We start from the raw sequence: 17,698 nt of genomic DNA, 5'->3' as shown, positions 1-17,698 counted from the left end.
AGTACAAGAGCACAAAAAGGAATGAACATTTTGTCAAAAAAGATAACGAGCATCTAAAAGAAGAGTATGCTGCTGAGTATAGTGGAAACAACCAGATCCAGCATCAGTTTCTTCACGGCTGAGTTTCCAACTGATACCACTACATAGCCGCAAAGAAAGCTCTATGAATATTTCAAGAGGAAAGGGCAAAGAGTTGACAGAAGTCCATCTAAGCTGCTCTATTATTTCCCCTGTGAAAGACAAGTCTTTTCAAAGCCCTTAGAGTTTCAGAATATTATTTTATGTAATTAGGGCACTAAAATGCATGCATTAACTTAGTAAGTTACTAAAGCAATTTTTAAATATAAACGGAAGATCACACGCTGTCTTCATCAACAGAAACATGTAACGAATGTGATTCAGCATGTATAACTGAATTTTATAGACTATTAAATCCTTTGCTAAACAAAACAAAAAATAAAATAATAATAAAATAACTGGACAGCATGAACTGATCTATTGACACAGAGATCCTTCAACTGCTTACTTGTAAACAAATTAAGGAAGTAAAAAGAAGAGGTCATACTTTCACGTGACCTTAGAAGGTCACACAATGTGTACTTTATGCAAACATCACGTGGAATGGAAACACCATAGCCACATTAGCTTTTCTGAAGTCCCTTTACTATACAATTAACTGGTATTTTTAAGGTTAAATTCTCATATCGTCAAATTTCTCCTATTTATTTTCACCGATAGGAAAGGAATGTTTAAAATAAAAAAACACCATAAAAAAACCCTCAAACCACAACCCCTCGGTAGCCACAGGTACTTCACCTCTTCCACCGGCTCTCCCAATTAATGTTATATTCCTCCAGGTACGGCTCCAACTTCAGGATGAGGAACCGCTACCCACACATTAGCTGTGTGAGCACGCATACAAACTTCTGTGTGCACCAACAATACAACCTAACATTTTTACGCTTAAAGTAGGCTAATTGGTTTTCCAAGTCTAGCTCGTATGCCCAGAGAATAAAAGGAGGAGGAAATACTTTTAATTTTGTTCAACCTCCAAGGACCAGCCCAGTTAAAAAGCAGCATTCATCAAACTCACTATACCATGGACTCAACAGCTGAAGAAATCAGTTCTAATGAAGCCCATCATGCTGCACACTGTGCGTGAAAACTAAACTTATATGACCAATGCAAGCACAGCTCGTGTCAACGGAGCTTCTTCTCCTCACTCCCTTCATTTATGAACGAGACGTTTGCGTTAAAAGGAGCATCAAACTTCTGAAGGTTTCAATTTCTGTGCTGAAGCTGGAAGGAAGGAGCTGTCGCCATCAAGAATCCAACTTACTGATGCCTGGAAGGGGTCCCAAGGTTTAACCCTGGGTTTAAGGAACTGTCTTCTCAAAGGAAAAAAAGAATATTTTTGGTTCATCAGGTAGCCACTTATAATAGCAAACTGAAGCGTCGGCACCTAATCAGCATTTCAGCTATTTGTTTCATTTTACAACCCTGCCTTAGCATGTCATCTTTAGCAACGGACACACTTTACACCCCTTAAAAAAAAGAAAGCTTATCAGGGAGGAAAAAAAAAAAACAACAAACAACCAAACACGCAGGACGGCAGAACTTCTTGTCCGCCACCACGGAGCCTTCTCTCCCAGCCGCGGCCCCGCTGAACCCCGCAAAACCCGGGGGGGACGACACTCGCCTCGGGCCGGCTGCCACCCTGCCGAAGGACAAAGCCTTCCGACCCTACCCCCTCGCTCCGGTGGGACGAGCTGAGGGAGAAGCGCCTCAGCGAGAGGGGGGGAACGCTGAGGGGCTTCACCCCGCCCGGCTCGGCGGCCCGGCCCCGCCGCCCTCCCCTGGGGATGGACGGAGATCGCGATGCCCTGACAGGGCCCCGGCCGCTGCAGGCCCCCGGAGGACGGAGAGGGGTCCCCGCCCGCTTTCCCCGGTTCCCTTCCCCGGCCAGGCCCCGAGGGGTGGAAACCAGCCGCTCCGGCGGTAGCGGCGGCGCCGTCTCTTACCTGAGGGCTGCACGAGGGGCGGCGGGGCCCGGGCGGGCATGGCGGCGGGCGGGGAGGGAAGGGGGAAGGGAGGGAAGGGGAAGAGGGGACGCGGTCGGTTATCTGAGGCCTCCCGCGGCAACCGCCATGGAGGGGGAACCCATGTCACGGCGACAGGAACCGCGTCGCTGCCGGCCCGGCCCCCTCCCGGCGGCCACCGCCTCCTGCCCCGCCACCGCCCACTTGGCCTCCCGGCAGGCACCGCACCGCCGCCCCCGGAGCCGCCACGCTTCCAGCGGCGGCCAGGCGGGGCGGACACGTAAATAAATAAATAAGCGAGCGACCAACGCCGCTGCGGTGCTACCTACCCCCCCCTCACCGGGTGAAGCAGGTGGGGGTTGGACCGCGCCGCCGCCATCTTAAGTGCTGGCAAGCCGCCCCCTACCGCGGCGGGGCGGCCATCTTGGGCGAGGGGGTAAGGCGGTGCCATGATGCCGCGGCCGCCATGTTGAGCTCGGGAGGAAGAGGGCAGCGCTGGGTTGCGGTGTTTTCCGTGTCCTGGCGTAAGGCGATGTGAGGTGGTTTAATTTTTAAAAATATTATATTTTTTTCTTTCTCCCCAGAGGTATCTTGTGAGCTGCGCTAGGTGAAACCATTGCTTCCCGGTGCTAGGGATCCTGTCAGGGATCCTGTGAAGGAGGCTGGGGCCGTGCGGGCGTTCGCCTGCAGAGAGGTGGTAGGAAGAGGCGCTGACATAAAAACCCCCATCCCAAATAGAAGAAGGGAATTGGGGCGAATCCCCTCTTGCAGCTGACGGGTGGTTTGGGGAAGTGGTGTGGAGGAGAGCAGGCCGGAGAGCTCCGCTTTGCTGGCAGGAGCTTCACCACCAACGCGGTCGTCGTGCCTGTGCTGTGGGCAGGTTTCATTTCCAAGTCTTGAGGGTTAGGCTAATATTTCTGCATAGGAAATGGTTTACTGCAAAGTTTTGCCCCTTTGAAGTGTGCGTACGGGGTAGTCTGATCCCATATGTATGATCCCGCAACCCTATTTCCAAACCCGCCTGTGGAATGGGCTGCCATACCACTATTCCACGTTTTATGTCTCGTTGTGACCAGGGGGTAAGTTCCCTCAACTTCAGAGTCTGTAACCCGCTTAGTCCAGGTGGAGTCCCTGCGGGCCTGTCTGCATCATGCTGAAACCTTGGCTGCCGGAGTTACCACCTTCAAAGAGTAGCTTGGTACAAATTTGTTCCTGGAAAAAGAGATTTGTATGTGCCTACGGTTCGTAGGGAAGGTGTGTCCATAGGCCAGTGGCAAGTGCAACACCAGTCAAATAATGCTTTAGCTTTTTACCATTTTGTTTGCTTGTTGGTTGTGCAAATTCTGAAAAAGTAGAAAGACTGTCAAAGAGGTATTCAGCGAAATGTGCTATTTTTAAAAATAATTTTAGTATTTTCTCTATATATCTTATTTGCCCCTTTTCCCAAGGAACACAACTAGACAATGGTTTGACCTCATAGGTGAAAGAACGTTTACAGCAAAACTGCTAAATTAAGTCATGAGAAATAACAACACATGCATGTTTCCATTTTTCAAATATTTTTATTTTTTTCTTTTCTAATACCTGTTTACACTGTACTGGTGAATATTGTCAGAACTACCAGCACGTTAGATCTTTAAAAATGCATAACATGGTTTTAAATAATGTGCAAAGCCTGACGTTCATCCTTTGACAATAGTGAACTGAACACTGTACAGCAGTTACAACATGCTGGCAAATTACAATAATAAAATAGTGATCAAAGTGTAATATTAAAGCTTTGTTCCCACAGGGGCTTAAGCATATATTTGAACACATGGTAGTTTGGCTGAGGAAGGCTTATAGCAAGGCTGTTTGTAGAACTTTTCATGTTTGAGATAGGTTTGTGGAATAAAAATGATTCAAGTGCGTTTGACAGTAATTATAATTAATCTGCTAATTTAATAAGCAATATAAGGCCTTTGTGAAGTATGGGGAAATTATATCATTAATACGATGTTTCTGGGACATTAGGAATCCTGTTAGAGTAGCTGAAGGTACTCAGAGGTGACTGTTAATGAGCTGTATGAGTATTACATTGCGCCGCCTGGTGGCTATTTTCTTTTTTTCAGCTTAGTGTCAGAAAACGCAGTGTAAAGCTTGTGCTGACCTGGCAGGACGGAAGGCGAAGCGGTGGGGGAACTGGAAGGTAGGGCAATTTAGCAGTCAAAGATCTTTGACCTTCACCCAGTGTACAACAGTATGCTTTACAAATTGTAAGGGTGCAGAGAAGAATCTATAAAAGCAGTAGAAGAATCTATAAAAGCAGTGGAATACTTTGTTGTAAAGCAGCAGACAAACTAGATTGTTTCTTCCCATATCTGTCAGTAGCCATTAAGTTCCAGGGGCTTAAAATATACCTCAGTGTGTGGTGTTAGTCCGTGAAGAATCATTTCCCGTTCCAGCTGTGTTTCGTTGATGGTCATTGGCCATGAGTGGTAATCATCCTTACGGCAACATTGTAAATAATATAATTAGAGGAAGTAATTTAATAATTATCTTCTCTTATACAGCTGATGTATCAATGATTTGAATGAGCATACAGAATAAACACACTGTCCGTAAACTCCCCAGACAGCAATCTGAGCCCAACGTGCTAAAAAAAAAAAAAAAGTGTAAAGCCCTTCTTTGTAAAAGACCAAAGCAACAAGCACAACCACGTACAACAGAAAGAGAGCAAGAAAGATCGACAGTGTCAGTAATTAGGTCCTAGAATAGAAGGAAATTTGTTAAGTAAAATTCCCAGCTGATTTGAGGAAGTGACTCATATCCTAAGCTACAAAGAAAGGCAGAAAATCCCTCCAAATGGTCCCTGCCAGTTTGACCAGAGAGAAATTTCCTTCTCTTTCTTTGGTGATACTCAGTAGTTCCTAGGACCACAAGCTTTAATCAATATGCAGTTATGAGTCTGTAAAATTAATTTTACTTGAATGCAGGATCAGACGAGACGTAAGCGTTCTATATAAAAAAAATGAAGGTGATCTTCACTTTGGCATAGTGTGAATGATTGACAAGATGTGTGGGATTTCTTCAGTCACTCCTGCGTAAGCTTTGCTGGTTGAAGGAGATTACGTTTGCTTACGAAGGCAGACTGACTCTTTATAATAGCATTAGCCATGTTATGTATTAGTTCTGTGAAACTGAATCCATGGGTTACAACACTAATTTCAAGGTTATATTTTCAACATGTGAAAGTTTCCTTTACAGAATTGCATGTGTTGTAAACACTGTATGTTATTGGACATTTTATATACATAATGGATATTTTTTCTAGAGTGGTGGTATTCTATGCATTTTCAAACATATGTTGGTGGATTTGGGTTTTTTTTTGTTTGGGGTTTTTTTTTTGTGGTTTGGGTTGGGTTGGCTTTTTATTTGTTGTTTAAAAGCATATACTTCCAAGCAATTTCTTTTCTTACAGCATGGCGAAAAAACGTTGTCATTTGAGATAACCGTCTTAACGTGAAGCCCCCCTGCGTAGGGCAATAGAGGTTTTAAGTCAAGCAGGTAACTGGTAACTTCGAGGTCCAGCCTTGATTTGTTAGGGGCAGCAAAGCGGCTTTATCAGTCACTGCTGCCGAGTCCTAAACTGCCAGGAGAGGGCGCAGCCTTCCTAGAAGTCTCAAATGGGAAAAGGTATCGTGGTGCGTCAAGATGATTCACAAAGGCGGTCTCCCAAAAACCCGCATGGTCTGGAGGCTTAGACGCTCCTCCTGGGTTGGGAACTGAGGATGGCAGGGAGAACTTGTTATGGTCTACATCCGTGTCTTTCGTAAAACTTAGTCATTCATAATTCTGATGAAAATTGAGTGTTTATAGGGAAACGATTTAGCTTTTTATTTCTGTTTTTGGAGTTTACAATGTGATTCCTGAAGGTAACTTTTAGTTATACTATAAGCTGTGCCATATATCGTGTAGTGTAATGCAGAATATCTTCTGAAAGATGTTGGATTGCTAGCAGTGGATAGTACAGTTCTTGTTCTTTTTTCTTTCTTTTTTTTTTTTTATTTAAAAAACATGTACAGTACAACATGGCTCCTGGCAGTGCAAGCTTTTTCTGGTTTCCCCACTCAGTGTATGGGGAAGAAACTTGCTCTAATCCAAGACTAGATAAATCTTCAAACTTCAGGCGGTTTGTTTCCCTTTCTGCTATGTCTGGCAGTGCTGCTGATCAGAAACTAGGTAGTCAGTTTCCTGAGAAATTATCATGCTTGATTTTTCTTTCAATTGCAAATTAAAAAAAAAAAAAAAAAGAACCGGACATTTGAAGATTTGAAATTATCCATAAAATGAATTTTAAATGGTCTTTGGACCTACCAGATCATTTCATTTCACTAATACCAAAGGCCTTCATTTCTGCTATTGTCAGTACAATACTAACTAATTTAAATTTTTCTGTGGAAATGAAATATAAAAAAATCAAGCAAATTGAAAACAGGAAACCAAACCATTGCAATTTATCTTCACAGAATGTTTTGACTTTTTCCCATCCTGACATGAAACTGAATTGGCACATTTCTCTGAAATGTTTTTAATTCAGTAAAACTGCATTTTATCTTAGACCATTATAGCTGACATAACCCCTACTAAAGCATTATCAAGCAGAAAGAGCTTGTCTGTCTGAATTCACCAATAAGCCTCAAAAGCTTTACATGAAAATTGTTTGTGGCTGTGGTTTCATAAGGTGGGCATTATCAAAGCTAGCTGAATAAATAATACGTGCTTTCTACTGGCTTCTAACTACTGGGCAACAGTTAGTAAAAGAAAAATTCTGCAGTTACTGTTAGCTAAGTTAAACAAAGTTGCAGCTGAGCAGAGAATGAACTGTTGCTAAAGCAGCCTGTTACTAAACTCCACTGCTGGTCTGTCCTTTGGCATCGAAAGGGGGTGAAACAGATCTAAGAGCAACCGGTGCTTGTTTCTTTGATCCGTGCTTGATGCCCTGACCTCCACCGAGGTTTGGTGCAGACTGTCTGTCTCTTCCACTGCAGAGCTGTCATCTTCATTAGAGCTGAGGGAGCCAGGAGTGCCTCTTGGCCCCAGAGCATTCCCAAAGCGCATTGGGGACCCCGTTGTGAAGAGCCTATCTGGGTCTGTGGGCTGGCTGTGCAGCAGAGATCCTGAGGATCCCCATTCCCTGCAATTCTAACAGTGTCTGAATTAATTCCTGCTCCATGTGGTCTTCACATGTCTCTCTGCTGGCAGTGAAAGGAACTTGCTGAGCTTGGGCTCCCCATATTAGGTGTTAGCCATTATAACCCCTATGTGGTGGTCTTTCTTTCCTCCCAGGTCTGTAACACCTCTCAAATCTTTTCAGAGGCACGGAGGTACTCTTCTAAACATCTCAAATGCCCAAGTCTTCTGCATTGCTGCTACTTCCTTTAGCATTGACCTCTGGGCATGCAGAATGACCAGGCACTGGTTTCTCTTGTTTCGGGCATCCAACAAAGGTGTCTTAGTTGTTCCCAGCTCTTCAAGGAAGGGACTGTCTCCATCTAGTTCTATTTGCACTGGCATAAAATGTAAAACATTGTAAGACATGTTTTAGATGCAACATAAAAATCTTCCATTTGAAATGCAAGTTTGTTATTATTTTATACAAATCTCCCTATCTATCTTTGCTGGAGTCATAATTATGAAAGCTAGAAGACATTACTACATCAGCAGTCCATTCTGTGGTTATTCACAAGCCATTAAAACTCCCAGAATTGTCCTTAAACAATCCTAAATGTGTTAACTACAAAGAACCCAATGTAGTTACAGAAAACAGACGAAATGACAGTTATTTTAGTGGAAGGTCTTAGAAATCTCCTACATCTGAAGGGCATGTAGGTTCTTTGATTTTTAGCTCAGACTTATTTGGGCAAGGATAGGCTTGCTGACAACACTGTTTGTTGAGAGGGTTTGTTGGTTGCTTGCTTGCTTGCTTTTCTTCTGAGGAACTCCCTTCTGAGTCTCAACCATGTTTGCTGTTGATTTGGAGCCTCTAATGAATATGCAGGCTCACATTCTTGCCATACGAGGGCTACTTGGTGGATTAACCAGCTCATGAATGTCAAAACAGCCCCATTTTCCTGCCGTGGCCTAGACCACATCCTCAAAGTGGCAGAAGTTGATGACTTCTGTGTGGCAATACTACACGTACATATTTTTATATGTAACTCATCAGCAGCATGTGCAAAGTATATTTTAGTATACATACATTTTAATAACAGCAAGGCTTGTCAGAAAAGCCAATAGACAAACCAATGTAGCTGGCAAAAACTGGCAAGCTGTTGGCAGTGCTGGCATGTTCAGGTGTGAAGGAGATATAACAAACTTCAAGATGAGCGCAGGCTGAAAACAATCTGATTTCAGCCCTAATTTAACTGTGTTACTCAGACAAGCTGAGGGGGAAAAAAAGGTGGCAAGTGTGGCAGCTCAGCAGTGGACAGACAAAATGATGTGCAGGCAGCACATACTGTTTCCTCCCAGGGCTGACAATACTTCCTTCTTCTAGAAGATGGTATTGTGTGAGTACCTCATCTGTCAGCGGGAAAGCAAGATTTCTAGCAAAGCTTTCCAGTGTGACTAAATGCTTTTTTTTTTTTTTTTTCCAATAAAGGCTCTAAATGCAGAAAGCTGACAAGAAAAGAAATCAAAATTATTCATTTAAAGACAGTCCCTTTCCTTTAAGAAATCTGGCTTGTGAGTTTTGTACATTTAAGATGAAAAGTGCTAAAAATGCATTATTCTGTTTTAATGATCCAATTTATTTATTGAATAAAGGTGAGTTGATTTCCATAGCCATCTTCCTTCCTTGTGCTTCAGCTCTTCTCTGTGGTGACAGGAGTCAAGAGCCACCAAACGCCCCTGTAGATCAGCTGGTAGGAAATTCTGAGGTACAAACTACTAACTAGTCCTGTGTATGGGCACTATTATAGCAGTCTCTTGCATACTGGGCTGTTCAGGGTAAGAAGATATATGCCCATAATCTCTATTAGCATCTATTTTTAGGCTTTTTCATTTCTAAGGCATTTCAGAGGGTTTTGTGGTTTGTTTTGGTTTTTAGTTTGGATTGGTGGGTTTCTTTGAGGTTTAGGAACACTGAAACTCACCTCTACAGATGATGTATATTTAAGAAGACCTGCAATACCCTGTTGTAATTGCACAAGTTCATTTCATATATATATATATGTCAACACAGTCAGTGAAATTCAGATGACTGGTTCAGATGTTTTGGACAAGTTTTCCTCATGAACTAGTGTTGTGTGACTGGCAGTGATGCATATCAATAAAAATAACTTGAGATTATTTTTTTTCCAAAGATCATGCCCTTTTTACAGTGAATGGCAAAATGTCCATTAAACATAAGTGAAAGTAGGATTAAGTTCCAGGCTTTAAAACGGAAATGGCTGAGGTTTTTCTGGGTTAATGATAACTTCTGTCTCAAATGCAACTGCCATGAAAAGAAAGTGGTTTCTTTTGCAGAAATTTGTCAAAATCCTTCTCATTGTTTTTCAGACTCATATCTGATGCCTGTTTTTGGTACCACATATGTCAATTTTATCCTCTGTCATATTTTCCTGCAATGAGTTTGCTTTCTTGATCTATGTTCATTGAGATGCAAAGCATCTGGGATGTAGGCAGATAGCAAGGGTAGTTCTCAGAAAAACAGGATTGCTTTCTGGAAAGCTCTTATACGAGAAATATGTGAGATTGGCCATATCTGGTTGTAAATTACCTGACAGGGTTGTTGTCATAGGTAAATTATAAACAACAAGACAAAATCTAGAGAGAAAATACCATGCCCCAAATAGCCAAAATGTTTTTGAATGCTACCAGAAGTACTGTCTGGCCCAGCTGCCCTGGAGTCCTGCAGACAGCATCCTTTGGCTGCACCAGCAGTCAGAATGAGAGCCTCAGACAGAGGCACCTGTTGGTCTCCATGTGGTCCCCTGCTGTTATTTCACAAGCAGAAATAAGCAAGACTGAAGCCCTGACATATGTACCAAGGCACAATGTGGGAAGGAGCAGGCAGAAGGGAGCGTGGAGAGCTGGTCAGGGAGGGAAACTGCAGGACGACAAAGGTGATCACAAAGACAGCGGGGCAGATGAGACGAGGTCCAATCCCCACACCTTCAACATCCAGGATCAGTGCAAGATCTCCTGAGAGCAGCCGAACTGGCTCTGCTGCCACAAGGAGAGCTAGGAAAGATGAGATTAGGTAAATCCAGGTGCCTGAGAAATCTGTTTAAATTCACCAGCCTCTAAGCAGGAATCTTCTCTCTAAATCGTGGCTAGCTGGGTTTCAGCACTGGCAAAAGGTGCTCTCTCTGAGCCAGCTCCTTGGTTCTAGTAAGCAAATATGATCCCAGCAAGCTTACGTGATATCGCTGATGTGCTCTGCAGGAAGTGCTTCCCCTTGCCATTCCCTGCATCTCTCCGTACAGTCTAAATGCAGCCTGTGTCATTTCAAGGGAGATAATGTGCATCTTAGCAGTGAGCTGCAGCCACCCCATCTCTAACCTTATTGAATTCAGTTGTGCATTAGTGGTGAATTTGGTGCATGGTTTTCAGTTTTTAACCACTGAACTGAAAAAAACCTTAATAAGCACAATAGACCTATAAAGGTATAGGCTCTAGCGCTTGTTGCAAGGAGCCTCAGTTCCCACCATAGTTGAGAGACGACTATTTTCAGAGCACCAGCTTGGGCTCTGTACTCTCATCTGGCCAGAGGGGGATCTGTGATCAAATCTAGATGTTGAGGTACACAGTGCTAGTGAGTTGGAAACACAGCTCCGAACAGCACCCAAAGCACCAAGACCTGTCTTCCCAAGACAAACTGATTGCCAGATGTTTCAAAGGAGTAACTTTGTCTCGATTTCCCTGCATTTATGGAGTTGTTTATAATGTGGGCCACAGGGTATTTGCTGTTTGCTTGGTCAGATGTAAGTCAGCAGTTCATTGGATTTAAATGAAAGAGGATAGCGACTTACAGTCGGTTTGCATGGAAATGGCTTTGGGCCAGTTGCCCAGTTGTGGAATGTTATACGAGCAGAGCAGATATAATTATTTCCAAATTTGGCCACAATCCATATTTTATCCATATTTAACCATATTTTGCTGCAAAGGGGCTTGTCTCCTTCGGCAAGAAGTCCCCTGGGCAGAAAGCATATCCTCAGTAACTCACTGTTTACCCCATCCTGGATGGAGTTTCCAACAAATTCTCCTCTGTGGAGGAGCCAAGATGCATGACCCTTGCTAGGGATGCAGCTATCTCCCAAAATCAGGCCTCTCTCTCCTCGGCAGCCTGTCTCACTTAGGAAATGTTGCAGCTTATGAGATCATTCACAGTTCTCTGAACAGCAACTTATTCTTGACACAAAACCTGTTGGCAATAGCCTGGATTTTTCAAGGAGCAAAGACTCCTGTGCATATCATCACATGGAGCAGGAGGGAGTTTCAGGAGCACTGTGGAGATCTCTCACCAGTCAGGTGCTTGTTCTGCTTATTCAAAGAGATGGTGGTATGTGAACCAGCTTTCATGCAAAAATAACAGGCATTTTAGCACGTGACTGCCCCCCCACCTCCAGCAAGTCCTTTTGTACCTTCTGGGATCATTTTATCTGGCTTGTGCTGATGGAACTTGATTGCTATCAGATGGCCCTTTGCAGAATTGCTTCAGGGATGAGGAAGATACAGACTGAACTTGCTGCAGAAGCTGTTGCAAATTGACCTATTCTTCTCATAGCCAGACAGTCAGGGATGGATGGTGTATCCACTTAGTGGCTGCGGAGCCATGAGTCTTCTGATCTTTTTCCCCTGTATAAATGTCTTCAGATGCAGTTTGACAGCAGGTTACACTGAGAAGATTTTTCTACTCTACAGTTCTACGCCATCAAGACATGCTTAAATTATCCTACAGGCTGTGCCTTCAGAGAGTCCTGTGTTACTTACACATCTCTGGTTTTGGCTGACGATTTATATGCCGTTACTAGCTAGGCCACTTCTCTGGAGAGTCCCCCTTTCTCAATCTGACAGAGATGCAGACAGACAGAGCTACAATTCTGTGCTACCTAAAAAAACCCAGGGTGATAACCCTTTACAAAGCATGACAAAGAGTCACTGTGTGCTCAGGTTTGCCTTGGGGCTGGTTTGCTTTTACAGAACTGGACCAGTTTCTCTTGAGTCAGATTCTGTTATATGCAAGTTACTGTGGTGCCTTTAATTCAGTTTCAGAGTGGACCAAATAGGTTTCTTCCCCCTTCACAATTATTACCTTGTTATTGCTCTGTTTGTTAATGTGTATTCTGGTAGTATTGCACAGCTACAAGCATGCCCCAGGGCCTGGTGCAGTAAGTGTCCGTGGTTTTTCTCTCCTGATTGTGTAGAAGGAGTCATCACTGCATTATAAACTTATCTCTGCAGCTTCTCAAGGCTCATTCTTGCCCGTGGGAAAGCTTCCTACTGGAAAAGCGTCAGGCCTGGCTTTCTGTGGGATAGGCTGGACTGTTACATCCTGACCTGAAAGAAGACCGTTTCTTTATCTGCACTGGGACTGTTATGAGGGAGCAGATAGCAGTAGGACAGAGCTGTGTTGGACCCCAGCCTAATGCTGGCCCCAGGTAAGGCTCCACAGCAGTTTCCAGGTTTCCCTTGGGAGTCATAATTTGGTTAGAGTAAATATGATGGCAAATGAGTGAGTCCCATGAAAAACAGGAAATAATCTCTGCAGTTGTGGGAGCTAGTGCTAGTGTGTGGAAAATACATAGCGTTTGTGTGAGCTTTTGAGTACTGGTTTTATTCCTGTGATTCTTTTTGGCTAATCTAAAACCTTGATGTTGAATTCAACCATTTCCTATCCCAAGAAGCAAATATCACCACCACAGGACCTTCTTTGGTGCATAAAGGTGCTGTTTACATTTCCCATTGCACAGGTATTGCTCAGCTATGAAAAAACAGAATCACTGTTTTACCAAGGCAAGGGTTGCTAGAAGAGAGGGGTCTCCCAAGGGATTATAGGTTGTAAGTTGCTCGATCTGTAGAATGCAACAAGCTGCAGTGATGTCTACCTAACACACATATGTAGGCTTTGGACTCATTAGAATTAAAAATGTTTTGAAGGTCGGAACTAAACCTGTGTGTGACTGCCTGTGTGTATTTACACTTTTCTTGCAAAAGACAAAAAGAAAAGAAAGTGATACCTGCTCTTCTGGTGATTAGGATTGTTTGTCTGCGTGATGGTTGTTTTCTCTGAGGCTTTTGTGCACGGTGTTTTACAGCCAGTGGGCTGCTCCTGTGTAAAATTCCTTCAGAGGATACTCCAGAGGAGCCAACTGCAATTAAAACCCAAGACTGTCCCAGTCCTTCTTTGACATCTCCCTCTTTGACTTCTGTTATCTTTAAATTACATCCTTAGTGCTGTCACTCTGTCAGAGTAGGACCACCTTTGCCTAGATCTTTGCCCATGGAAGGTTTAATATATTCCTGACCCAGTTAGGAATCTGAGGGTTTTCCCCTCATTTCCTTGGGGTGTATGTAAAAAAAAAAAAAAAAAAAAAAAAAAAAAAAAAAAAAAAAAAGATTCAGGGTCTGAATGTCTAAGCTCCAAAGACCTCACCATCATGAACCCCATTGACAATAAAAAATGCCTGTAAAGGCAGAGTCTTGTATCTCCGAAGTCTTCAGGTTTAAAAAAATAGATGAGGGTATCATTGTCTCTCTATTTTGCAGTCCATCAGAGCCGTTAGCCCCAAATCTTTGCTCAGTCTTTAGTTGGAAAAAGTAGACGAGGAATTTGAAGTGAGTAAGAATACATCAGGACGCCTGAGTTTAGCTAAGACTGCATATAAAAATAATATTGTCTTAGAAAATGAAAAGCCTGTGCCCTGCATCTGCTGAGCAAGGGGTTTCATGCCCATGTTTTTTTCCTGCGTGCTAGCAGATTCACAAGATGGGATGCATTCTGACTGTGGCTAAATAAGCAGCTGGAGGGCTGTTATCTCTGTGCAGAGGCACGAGCCTGTTCCCTTTCTGTTTTCAGGCGCTCTGCCCATTCCACCTCCTTTGTAGGGGATGCAGTCTTATGGGAGGGTGAGCATGTTCACGTACATCATAGAGTTGCTACTAGCTGAGACTGAGCTCAACAAATTGTTTCTGTCCCATTCTCCCAGAGGTGCTCACTTAATAATTAATACCTGGTATTTATACCTTTTGGTAAAGCACTCCGAAACACCTGACAGGCTGACTTTGTGTAGCCTGTGATCATTGACCCACCTCTGGCATTCAGCCATTTTGGAGTGATAAAATGTAAGCTATGCGCAGAACTGGCAACCCAAAACAGATGAGGTCAGATTTGTTTGCTGCTGTAACCTCCTCGACATCAGTAGAGTACCAGTATTGTTTCCTCTAGAAGAGGAAATATTTCCATTCAAGAGTAGGAGACCACCAAGGACTGAAGGCTGAATACTGAAACACTGAGCATTCCCAGTGCTGTTTGCAAAGAAACCCACCAGCCAAGAGCTATTTCGTAGTTTGGATTCTGAGAAGGCACTGTTCTGTGTCTTGCTTTATATGCCAGTGCTGAACAGTTCAAAATGGACAGGGATAAAACATTACCCTCTTCAGTCTAAGCGAAATGATAAATCTGCTCTCTTGAAATGCGATTCTGCTTTATGTGGTTTTACTTTTGGTGGAAGGGGAAGCATGTAGTGTTTTCCTATTGCCACCTGTTTCTGGCAATGCAGGATCTATTTGAAAGCCACTGAAAGTTCCCATAACCAATAATTAGTTTGGATCTGGCCAATAGGAAGCTGCTCTCAGCCATATGGAAAGTAATTAAAAATAAATAAAGGTCACATGTTTATAGAGCCCTTTCCACATCATTTAGTGTTTCTAGTTGATAAAGAGTATTGTGTTTCTTACTCCTACGTATAGAAGATGCATGCATCACCTGTGGGATGTTGTGCAGGTGCTGCCCTAAGTGCCTCGGTTCCTTCCAGGGCTTTTTATTCAGATCTCTTTCCAAGCCTGACGGGACTGGTGAATCCCTGTGGAAGCAGAATTGCAAGTGTTGTCTTTGTTGTGTGAGTGATGCATAACCCTCTGCCTTCAGCACTGAAAGCCTTTGCTGTTCTTCACTTTCTTAGGGTGATAGTTTCCTTCCTATTAGCAGTTGCTTAAGGAAACATCTGGAGTCCTCTATCTATGGCCTGTTGTTTCCAGCTCGCTGCTTTTTTTTTTTTTTTTTTTTTTTTTTTTTTTTTTTTTTTTTTTTTTAAAGCACAGGGTGTGTGTGTGTGTGAAGGGGAGATCAGGCATCTACATTTGGGTGTTTGGTAGAAGGCAAGTGTCCTCAAGATCCCTTTATAAACACTGGAACCAAAGCCTTTGGAAGACCATTCAGGGCATGAAAATTGTCTCTGCTAAATCATCCTCTGGAGAAGTGTCTCTCTTTCCGCTGTCTATATAGGGAACGCACAGAGACCAGACTGAATTACCAGAGCTGAAATTAGATGCTGCAAAAGGGGGTATGAATACCCCTGCAGTTCCAGCTACTACTCACCCTCTAAAAGGCTTCCAGTTTTCCCATTAATGTAGCCACTCAGCTAGCCTAAGCAAAAAAGCAGTCTTTGCAGAAAAAATTGTACATTAAGCATCACTCTTTATTACACCAAATAGCTCTTTTAAATCCTCACCCTGGGAAACTGTTGACACATGTTCGAGTCACTCTACTACCTTCTCCCAATAAATGCATGTGTAATTGTATTTGTGTATACTAGTTACATGTTGCTGTGGAAGTTTTGGCATGCTGATATATATCTGCATGCCAACCCTCACAGCCTGTGGCTTCATGGCCGTATATGGAAGTTCACCTGTGAAGGTATCCAGGATTTCCCTTTGGATCTGTTTGAGGTCTAAACCAAGCAGCTCAGAAGATGGCAAGTGGAGCTGCTACATGCCTGAGATGGGTGGCACTCTCTGGCAGTGAAAATTGTGGCCTCCTCTTTGAAACCTGGCTCACATCACCCTGAATGCCATGAAGGACGTTTTCTTCCTGCCATGCTCTCTGCAGAACAAGGTGTTCCCTGTGGATTGGTATGCTCTGAGAGGCCAGATTTGGCTATTCCCTTCCAGCACTGCAGGTAGAAAAAAGATCGCTTGAACAGAAAGGAAGACACAAAAATTATTTGGAGGCTGGACAGAGGCAGGTGGGAACAGGCTGATGAGGTGGAGGTCTGGTGCTGTGGCTGTATAGATTCAGTGTCTAAAATCCCTTGTGGGGAAAGAATGACATGGAGGGAGTCATTGCCTGCAGTTGACTGGGGGGGTTCCTGGAGGCCAGGTGTAGGAAAGCTTGAAAGCACACATTTCAGCATAATTAGAGGTTTTTCTGAAATTAAGATAAAACTTGATATGCAAAGTCTGTACACTTGGATTTCACGTTGCACTACACCCCCTGGAGTAAGCCTTTATCTTACATTTACATCAGGATGTTAGGCAATATACCACCACCTGCAATTTACTTTGACTGTGGTGACTGTTCATTCTTATAGTGTGGATTGAAGCCATGTGCTAAAATGTTTTAGAAAAGTTTCCAGTCTGGTATTTGGTCATTAGGTTGAAAAGGACTGTGTACTTTGAAGAAAGTGATAATAAACAGGATGAAAGTGTATACAAACCTAAATGATACTGAGAAGGTAGTTTAGGGTCTTCTCTTTATTCATCCACCTATTAAAGGATAAAAGGGCATGTAATGAGACAGAAGAATGGTACATTGAAGGCAGACAGAGAAGAATTCTCTTTGCATGGAGTATATTGCCATTCATGAACAATGTCAGAATGCATAAACGTAACAGGATTTTGAAAAAGATCAGGCATTTAATAGCCTCCACGCCAACTGAAATCACTGCAACATCAGTGATAAATACATAAAATTCAAAACTGTTGAATAGGTTTCAGACCAATTCTACTTAAAGAGAATTGAAAGAAAAATCTGTCTGGGACAGGCTATGCTGTAGCTATAGCTGTCTGCCACAGCATCTCTTGTGCTGTCCTCCAAAACACATTCCAGTTAGTACAGCCAAAGACTGTGAACTATTTGGACAGCCAGTTTTATCAAATATAATAATCACCATGCTCCTGTGATGGTCTGTGATCATCAGTTTATTTATACTGAATACAGCAACAGCCTACTGGAAGATACTTGACATTCTGACACCTACCTGAATGGCTGCGGAATGCTTCAAGTGTACGTTAGTTATTTCTTCTACAAGTGAACCCAAATTGTGCTCTATGTAGAGCCACTTGGGTTAGCGCTCGGTGGAAAGGTTCAGACCTTGACTGGTCCTGTACAACTCCTGTCTAAACCAGCCCAATGACAGGACCCTTAACCTGTCTGATATTATTCCCGGAGAGTCTGAAACAGCTTCTTCTGCTTTATGAGGCATATAAATGCTTTACGAGACATGTAAGTTTCCAACAGATGCTGCTGCACATCTGCTCTGCACAGGCAGCTCCTGGTTACCTCCCAATTGACTTTGCTTATAGGCAACTTGGCCCTACCAACTGTGCTCCCACATCTGTACAGTTTTGTGACCAGCCATAAGCCTTGCACTTCTGCAATCTTGATAAGATTT

At 43.2% G+C, this 17,698-nt stretch overlaps 1 protein-coding gene and 1 long non-coding RNA gene across 4 annotated transcripts in view; one reads left to right on the top strand and one right to left on the bottom strand.

The window, feature by feature from the left end:
• Positions 1–2,428, bottom strand: part of AFTPH (aftiphilin) — a 48,709-nt gene extending 46,281 nt beyond the window's left edge. For 2 of the 3 annotated variants that reach the window (XM_063328369.1, XM_063328372.1), the window contains exon 1: positions 2,022–2,282. The gene's annotated coding sequence lies outside the window, so the exon portion shown is untranslated. Of the gene's footprint in view, positions 1–2,021; positions 2,283–2,368 lie in introns of those variants that run through there. The other variant, XM_063328370.1, reaches the window with a different exon arrangement.
• A 48-nt stretch (positions 2,429–2,476) lies between these two features.
• The window catches only part of LOC134512723 (uncharacterized), a 25,089-nt gene continuing 9,867 nt past the window's right edge, over positions 2,477–17,698 (top strand). The window contains exons 1-2 of the long non-coding RNA XR_010070220.1: positions 2,477–2,578; positions 4,151–4,227. This is a non-coding gene — a long non-coding RNA (uncharacterized LOC134512723). The remainder of the gene's footprint in view (positions 2,579–4,150; positions 4,228–17,698) is intronic.

The sequence above is a fragment of the Chroicocephalus ridibundus genome, chromosome 3 (genome assembly GCF_963924245.1).
Source record: "Chroicocephalus ridibundus chromosome 3, bChrRid1.1, whole genome shotgun sequence".
In the NCBI taxonomy this organism is placed as follows: Eukaryota; Metazoa; Chordata; class Aves; order Charadriiformes; family Laridae; genus Chroicocephalus; species Chroicocephalus ridibundus.
The sequence above is the reverse complement of the archived record's forward strand: the minus strand, read 5'-3'. Positions and strand labels throughout refer to the sequence as shown.